Source organism: Rhipicephalus sanguineus, chromosome 2 (genome assembly GCF_013339695.2).
Source record: "Rhipicephalus sanguineus isolate Rsan-2018 chromosome 2, BIME_Rsan_1.4, whole genome shotgun sequence".
Taxonomy (NCBI): domain Eukaryota; kingdom Metazoa; phylum Arthropoda; class Arachnida; order Ixodida; family Ixodidae; genus Rhipicephalus; species Rhipicephalus sanguineus.
In genome coordinates, this window is record NC_051177.1 from 77,117,432 (window position 1) to 77,126,817 (window position 9,386).

The 9,386-nt window shown below is 48.4% G+C and overlaps 1 non-coding gene across 1 annotated transcript; it reads left to right on the forward strand.

The window, feature by feature from the left end:
• The first annotated feature begins 1,183 nt into the window (after nt 1-1,183).
• Nucleotides 1,184-1,256, forward strand: Trnav-uac (transfer RNA valine (anticodon UAC)). Its single transcript has one exon. It is a non-coding gene; the product is annotated as a tRNA-Val (tRNA).
• Nucleotides 1,257-9,386: the final 8,130 nt, after the last annotated feature.

The following is a 9,386-nucleotide window of genomic DNA, read 5'->3' on the forward strand; positions in this document are numbered from 1 at the left end:
ATATACAATACTCTTACAATGGCGAAGGTAGCTCCTAAGTGCGGTACATTGCACTTTATGCGTCATCAAGTAACCTGCCAAAAGAAAAAAAAATCATTGACCAAGGCTCCAGGCATCAGTATTTAATGTGCCTCTTGAAAGAAGCGGAGTGTTGCAGCGATGATCATGGTGTAGTGGTCGTCAACTCCGCTTAGCACGCGGATGGAACCAACTTTGATTACTGGCTTTTTATATCGTGCCAAATTTTATTACTAAGGCCCTCGTAAGCACGCCTGATTTGTTTGCCTCGTGCATGAAAATAATGCTACCGAATATGACAATTCGAGCTGAAGTGTCCCTTTAAGTTTTTTTTTATTGCGATAGCAATTATATGGACAGTCTAGGCTGATTTTTGCCGTCGCCGTCGCCGACGCCGCCGTCATGCACCGTATATGTATAAGTATGTATATCTCCCCATCCCCTTTCCCCCTCTTCCACTTTCCCTCTCCCCTCTCCCTATCCACGTTCCATCTCCCTTCCCCCTCTCCACTTTCCCTCTCCACTTCCCCTCTTACCTTTCCCCTCTCCACTTTCCCTCTCCCCTGCCCCTGTCCACTCTTCCTCTGAAACGCGGGCTAGACCAAATATTCTAGAGGGCGCTGGCTAGACATACCGAAATTCTCTCCTGCGCAACGCCGCGATGAGCACAAACCTCCTTGGATGAGCACCAGCGCATGCCCGTCCCCTCCCCCTCTCTCTCCTCTCCTACGCTGCCTCCCTCTCGCATGCCTGCCGACTGCGTTCCCCGCTCGCCCTGTGAGAAGAGGGAAGACAAGACGCGCGTAGCGTTCCTCTTCGGTTTCCACGACGCCAGGTCGGTAGCATGCCCAAAGAACGCCAACGGAACGCGATCGTGCAAGTGCTCCGGCTTCACATCGCCTCATGCTCCCCTTTAGCGGGAAATGGTGTAATTTTCTTGCTATCGCATTCATTGCTTCGCCCTTGCGGCGAAACTGTGACTTTTTTTACAGTAGATAGATTTATTTTCGAAATTCGACACATGACAGCTTCCGAACAGGTTATGCAATGTCCTAATATTCGTTTTACACGTCTATTAAACACAGCCCCGGATCACGTAACTGGTCACTATGTTCGCAGATCTTGCGAAGCTTTACAGTGCAAGTGAAATCACTGCCGCACAGTTGTACTTGTGGTGTAGTGGTTATCACATCCGCTTTACACGCGGAAGATCCCAGGTTCGATACCTGGCAGGCACACGCGAATTCTTCTTTTGCGTTGTATGCGATCTTGTTTTCATCAGTCTGAGCCCTGCAGCATATATATAGATATATATATATATATATATATGTGTGTGTGTGTGTGTGTGTGTGTGTGGACATCAGACGTGCTATAGAGCCTAGATCATTGAACCGGTTTGTAACAAGTAGCCGCACTTGTAGTGGTCACTTATCGTCATTGTAACATTTTGTTTATATCGTTCCCTCTAAGAAAAAATAATAGAGAGAGAATGCGTTATCTTTTCGATGAGTCCTACTTGACACGTATGTGACTCCCTTTAAAGAGACACGTTACCTCCCTTCCGGGTACAACGACTCTCCGTCGAGAGTATAATGAACTCCAAACAGAGTTACATTGGGAATTCTAGCGTATGAAATGGGAGGCTGAGTTCGGAATGTGTTGACTGTCCAGAGACGATGTGACCTTCCGCAAACATTTCAACTACATAACAACATCAAGGTCACAGAACGGCCTATGGGAGCGAAATACCTGGTCGCTGTCACCTTTCTGGTATAGACAGTAAGAATAATGCCGCGCGATCGGTCCATGGTGGCGTGCAGTGCAAACGAATACCACTGCCGCAAACGCATGCAGCTTCTACAAGGCTTCGCTCTCTGGCGTTCCAGATGAGACAGTATTTATTATGTTACACCAACTCGCCCACATCAATATCATCCTGCTTCAGATTAGACAGGCACAGCGGCGCTTGATTTTTCTTCACCACTATATGGTCTCCATGAATTGAATCCGGGAATATAGCTCCTGCTTTCACATTAAATGCCTCATACTTCAGTAAAATCTGTTGGGCCTGTTGCTCGGCATGACATTCTCAAATGCCTGTGACTGCGAAACGACGCGTTGTCATTTTGCTTGTGATTACCTTCGACGAAAGGCTCTAGGACTGACCTATGGGCAATCAACCCTTGTCAGAGAATGAAATCCTCGGACGCCTCTGCGAAAGCACACTACTTGGCCAGCGCATGTAGGACGTGACCGTAACCACGTTTTATCCATTACGCCCGCCCTCGAGACAGCGCATCAATGCCGCAAGGCGTTTCAGGCTCAGAGAACGCTTGTGTTGTTTCAACCCCTCATTAGCGCCAATCAATGTCAATATTACGTGCACGGCGGACCACATTAAACAGAAATTCTGCTCATCACGCTATCACAGCAGTCCTCATGTCTATAGGTATGCTGTTGAGCCTCCAGTATAGAGCCAATGAGCTCTCATATTTCTTTGCAACACTTCTACTAAGTTGTCCTCACTGCACCTATCGCGTCCTTGTTCTCTGCTGTAAAAGCAACGCCATCCTCTTATCTTAGTGTAATCCATTTTATATGCGGCATGGCGCGCTTTTACGGCATGACCTAATCATTTTTATAGGGCTTCCTTTTATGCGTTTCTATGAAAGGAAATAATGAAGAGCTGCGAGAAAAAAAGAAGACGGCAGATCCCACGCATTGTGGGAATCGACGTAATGCGAAGCAGCCAGCAAAGAGATGCATACACCGTCTTGTATGTCATTGAGGAAAATGCGTGTCATGGTTTTCATGTTAACTCCTATTATTTATGTTCGTCACACAGTAACGTCGCGCAATACCAACTTCGGGGATCAAGCTAGCAAAACGGCCGCCAGCGCACCATGAGCGTGGCACGAAAGTCATGCTGTACATGACATGCGTGTCATGATTTTCATGTTAACTCGTGTTATTTATGTTCGTTACACAGTCACGTCGCGCAATACCAATTTTGGTGTATATCAAGCTAGCGAAACGGCCGCCAGCGCGCCATGAGCGTGGCACGTAAGTCCTGCTGTACACGACATGCGCGTCATGATTTTCATGTTAACTCGTGTGTTATTTATGTTAATCAGTCAGTCACGTCACGCAATACCAATTTCGGGGTAGATCAAGCTAGCGGAACGGCCGCCAGCGCACCATGAGCGTGGCACGTAAGTCATGCTGTACATAACATGCGTGTCATGATTTTCATGTTAACTCGTGTGTTATTTATGTTTGTCACACAGTCACGTCACGCAATACCAATTTCGGGGTAGATCAAGCTAGCGGAACGGCCGCCAGCGCACCATGAGCGTGGCACGTAAGTCATGCTGTACATGACATGCGTGTCACGATTTTCATGTCAACTCGTGTCATTTATGTTCGTCACACAGTCACGTCACGCAATACCAATTTCGGGGTAGATCAAGCCAGCGAAACGGACGCCAGCGCACCATGAGCGTGGCACGTAAGTCATGCTGTACATGACATGCGTGTCATGATTTTCATGTTAACGCGTGTTATTTATGTTCGCTACACAGTCGCGTCGCAAGATACCAATTTTGGTGTATATAAAGCTAGCGAAACGGCCGCCAGCGCGCCATGAGCGTGGCACGTAAGTCGTGCTGTACACGACATGCGCGTCATGATTTTCATGTTAACTCGTGTGTTATTTATGTTCGTCAGACAGTCACGTCACGCAATACCAATTTCGGGGTAGATCAAGCTAGCGAAACGGACGCCAGCGCACCATGAGCGTGGCACGTAAGTCATGCTGTACACAGGGGTCCACTGTTAAAGGGAACATGGGAGCGTGTGGCGGCAGCTCGGCGCCACCGCCGGCCAGCGGCTGCAACGAGATTCGCGCAGACGCAGTGAGCACCGTGCCCGGTGCTCTTTCTGCGCGTCAACGGTTCGCTTCGCGACGATTCGCAGCGCGGAAGCAGACGGCAGGAGACAATGAAAGAGCACGAGTGACAGAGCGCACTGCGCCTGCGCGAAACTCGCTGCAGCCGCTGGCTGTCGGTGGTGCCGAGCTGCCGCCACACGCTCCGATGTTCCCTTTAACAGTGGACCCCTGTGTACATGACATGCGTGTCACGATTTTCATGTCAACTCGTGTCATTTATGTTCGTCACACAGTCACGTCACGCAATACCAATTTCGGGGTAGATCAAGCTAGCGAAACGGACGCCAGCGCACCATGAGCGTGGCACGTAAGTCATGCTGTACATTACATGCATGTCATGATTTTCATGTTAACGCGTGTCATTTATGTTCGCTTAGTGTGCACGGGCTCCGGGTAGCCCGAAAGCCCGAGCCCGACCCGGCCCGCGGGCCGGGCTCGGGCGGGCCGACGTATTTTCACCTCGGGCCCGGGCCGGGCTCGGGCTACTTGGAGTTTTAGCGGGCCGGGCTCGGGCCCGGCGCACAGCCCGACTCAAGCCCGAAATATAGAGAATGAGCGGGAATTGTTTTCCAGCACGCATACAGCGCCTTTTCCGCGACCGCCCTTTACCGCTTTTCCTTTCCAATGCAGTTGTTCAGCGATTGGAGCGGCAGTGGTGAGAATGTATATAGCAGTTACAAAAAAATTGGCCGCGTATCTGCGTGCTTCGCTGCAAATGCCGTGTAAAGACGATAGAAGAGGCGCTGTGTGAGATATGGACGCCATCTGGCAATACGTCGGGAAACATGAGTGCTGTGTTGCGTGCTGGTAGTCCCGGCGCAGCAGCAGGCGAAGACCGGCGGTGACCAACGCGACCGGCGGGGACGCCAGCCAGCCCGAAAACGCGGTTTGGCGCGAAGCGCTGAAGCAGAGAAACGTCCGCACTCAACGAGTACTCTCCACACACTCTTTTATTTACACGTCACCTGGGTAAAACAGGAACGCCAGAGCGGCGCCCACAACCGGCAGCCTGAAGGCCGCCCACAACGCTGCTTTTTCATTTTTTAAATATTTTTTTTCACCTTCTTGGCCTTCTCAAAACTAAAGTTTTTCAACACCAACCCATGGCATTCGTACAGTGCAATACAGAACCGAAACCGAAACACAACAATGAGCTCGTGCGAAGGGCACGGAGGAAGGCAAATTTCAGCGCAGTCGCATTTTCAGCTTTGTTGAAACAGCGCTCACTAGACGACGACGAAGTAAAAGAAGGCACAGGACAGGCAGCGCCTGTCCTGTGCCTTCTTTTACTTCGTCGTCGTCTAGTGAGCGCTGTTTCAACAAAGATGAACGCATACCAACTCGCTCAAGCTTCCATTCTTATGCATTTTCAGCGCAGCTTAAGAAACTAGGGTCCTTAAAATTACGTATGTATGCATTTTCTATTAAAGGAACACGCCACCTAATACTTACCTAGTGATGTTGCACCTCAGATATGCATGATATTTACTTTCTGATCGACAACGTTCACAAGTATGAACAGCCGTACCAGTTCAAGACGGCTGGCCCTTGGGCAAGTGGTTCAACTTTGGCCGAGTGGCTGAATCGAGGGACGTGCCGACAAACAGAAAGACAGACAGACAGAAAGACAGACCAAAATTTCTGCGTTTAAGTTCCCCAAGAAAGACTATCGTCTTTAAAAATGAGCTATCCGATTATCTCTCTATGGAATCGCCCTCTTGTCCATCTGAAGTTTTAATCTTCTGAAAAAACAAGCAGCAGAGATATCCCAAGCTTGAGAGGCTGGCAAAAAATATATTAGCAATTCCGGCGACGAGTGCAAAGCGAACATAACTTCAGTTCGGCAGGCTACATAATGCGAAAGCGCCGCACTTCGTTGAAGCCGGAATCGTTGGACTGCTTGCTGTTTTTGCACGACAGTTTGCAATAGAGTGCAATAGAGACCATTCGTCGTGTGTCGTTTGATCATATTTGATATGCTCAATGAAATGCCAAATTACTGGAAAACGATGTTTTGTTTTCGCAGCGAACCTTCAAAAAGCCGGGCCGGGCCGGGCCGGGCCCGGGATTGTGTTTTCGTACGTCGGGCCGGGCCGGGCGGGCTCGCAGCCCTTTGCCGTCGGGCTCGGGCGGGCCTTCGACAAAGTCAGCGGGCCCGGGCTGAGCTCGGGCTCGGAAATACGGCCCGTGCACAGCTCTAGTTCGCTACACAGTCGTGTCGCAAGATACCAATTTTGGTGTATATAAAGCTAGCGAAACGGCCGCCAGCGCGCCATGAGCGTGGCACTTAAGTCATACTGTACATGACATGCGTGTCATGATTTTCATGTTAACTCGTGTGTTATTTATGTTCGTCACACAGTCACGTCACTCAATACCAATTTCGGGGTAGATCAAGCCAGCGAAACGGCCGCCAGCGCACCATGAGCGTGGCCGCGTAAGTCAAATGTGTGCATGACATGCGTGTCAGGATGTTCATGTTAACTCGTGTGTTATTTATGTTCGTCACACAGTCACGTCACGCAATACCAATTTCGGGGTAGATCAAGCTAGCGGAACGGCCGCCAGCGCGCCATGAGCGTGGCACGCAAGTCATGCTGTACATGACATGCGTGTCATGATTTTCATGTTAACTCGTGTCATTTATGTTCGCTACACAGTAACGTCGCAAGATACCAATTTTGGTGTATATAAAGCTAGCGAAACGGCCGCCAGCGCGCCATGAGCGTGGCACTTAAGTAATGCTGTACATGACATGCGTGTCATGATTTTCATGTTAACTCGTGTATTATTTATGTTCGTCACACAGTCACGTCACTCAATACCTATTTCGGGGTAGATCAAGCTAGCGAAACGGCCGCCAGCGCACCATGAGCGTGGCACGTAAGTTAAATCTGTACATGACATGCGTGTCATGATGTTCATGTTAACTGGTGTCATTTATGTTCGTCACACAGTCACGTCGCAAGATACCAATTTTGGTGTATATCAAGCTAGCGAAACGGCCGCCAGCGCACCATGAGCGTGGCATGTAAATCATGCTGTACATGACATGCGTGTCATGATTTTCATGTTATGACTTGTCATTTGTGTTCGTCATACAGTCACGTTACGCCATACCAATTTTGGTGTAGATTCGATTAACCAAGCGACCAGGAGAGCACAAAGTCGTAGGCGGCTAGATAGATAGATAGATAGATAGATAGATAGATAGATAGATAGATAGATAGATAGATAGATAGATAGATAGATAGATAGATAGATAGATAGATAGATAGATAGATAGATAGATAGATAGATAGATAGATAGATAGATAGATAGATAGATAGATAGATAGATAGATAGATAGATAGATAGATAGATAGATAGATAGATAGATAGATAGATAGATAGATAGATAGATAGATAGATAGATAGATAGATAGATAGATAGATAGATAGATAGATAGATAGATAGATAGATACGCTCAAAGTCGCAGTAGTTCGCTAAGAAATGCTTCGCATTTAAAACGCATTGCTATGGGGCAACTTGTCAAACAGAGACACATTTGTTGACTGCTGAGGCGTACGCACGGAATTCTATATAGCCACTCAGGATCGTATGATGCGTCGCTGGCGCGTGGCGTCCTTATTTAACAACGATAACGGTCCTTGAGTGTTGGAATCCTCCAGTCGAGCTAATGTTTACACTCTAAAGAATGCGGGTGTATATACTGCAAGCACTGAAGGCTTTTATGTACTGCTCAGGGTAAAAGTTCACTAACCTCGACACAAGACACGTGCGTGTCTTAAATGGAAGTAACAGCAACGCGTAACGGTGCTATCGTCGCCGCCACGGCGAGTGCACTCGACTATAGTCTGACGCAGTCTCATTCGCGTATATTTGCCCAGCGGAGTATTTGGAAAGAAATATCAACGTGTTATGTACAGCAACGTTTACATACATAAATGTTACACAGTGACAGAGAGATTGCAAGTGGAAATTAACATCGCTTACCAAGTGAATAGACAATCTTCATTTTGAAACATGCTGTCTCATGGCATGGCATGGCAAGGACTTTATCATTATCCAGAGAAACTACGGCCCGAGGGCAAAGCCCCCGGGCTGAGTCGGTGGCTCCGCCCACGTAGGCACCGGTAGGCCAAAGGTTTCCCGATGGCGTGAGCTCTCCGGACGGCCAGGAGTTGATCTCGGAGGACTTCACTGGTTATACGCCGACCCCAGTCCTCCTCACTGTTGAGATCCGAGGCCCCTTGGTTGGGTCCCAGGCAGAACATATGATCAAATAGACACGGAGTGTGTCCACAACGTTTACATTCGGCGAGAAAATCCCCGTCAGTTTTGTTCAGCACAAATGGTGCGGGATAGGATTTGGTTTGGATCAATCCTAATGTGACTGCCTGAGCTCGGGTAAGCTTCTGATGGGGGGTAGGAAAGAATCTTCTGCTGCCTCACAACCGAGATTTTTTCGGTTATCGGAATAATAGTGATAATACACAACTACCCTGCTAACTGTAAAGTGGCATGCGGTGTGCGTGTGTGCATGTGCGTGTGTGTGTGTGTGTGTGTGTGTGTGTGTGTGTGTGTGTGTGTGTGTGTGTGTGTGTGTGTGTGTGTGCGTGTGTGTGTGTGTGTGTGTGTGTGTGTGTGTGTGTGTGTGTGTGTGTGTGTGTGTTTGTGTTGTGTGTTTACGGGGGGATATGAGGCTTTCGTGAGATTTAGAACCAGTTCACTGATGGTTACGGCAAGACAGAACAACCAGGAGCAACCCAAGTTTTCAAAGCGTGTGGTCGGCAACCTAAAATGTTGAAGAGAAACACGAACTGGCATTTTGGACGGGTGGACCACATAAACGGCACGTAAGCGCTCGTTTACAGCAAACCTTACTATAGTTAAGTCGATGGTCCCTTGAGGTTTCCTGAATGTCTTTCATACTCAACAATTGAAAGCAGCGCTAAAGACTGAAGCACAAGGCAAATGAGACCACAGGATAAGACGCTGCGTAGCAATTGACATGTTTATTGCGAACCGGAAGAAAGCATACATACAAAACAACCACGTTCGTGCGCATCCAACGCATCCACTCAGCGCCTTGACCTAACGTCTTCTTTGCCTTTTGCTCCCGGCTTTTGCGCTGCTTTAAATGTGAAACTTAATTTAACCAACTCGCCCAATCATTTGTTCTTATACCAAACAAGAACGCGTCGCAGATGCGGAAACACTTTTGAAGACCAAAGAAGCGACGACACCAACGGCGCGATAGGTTCACGCGCACTCACCGGCCTCATAGAGATTTACGTTAGCACTGGGCGTGCCATCACTTCGATCATTATCCTCAGCGAACGAGATGCGCTCGCAGTGTTGCATTCTTCCGATGTCACAAAATGAATGTCGTCTTATGAATGCTTGCCGAAAGT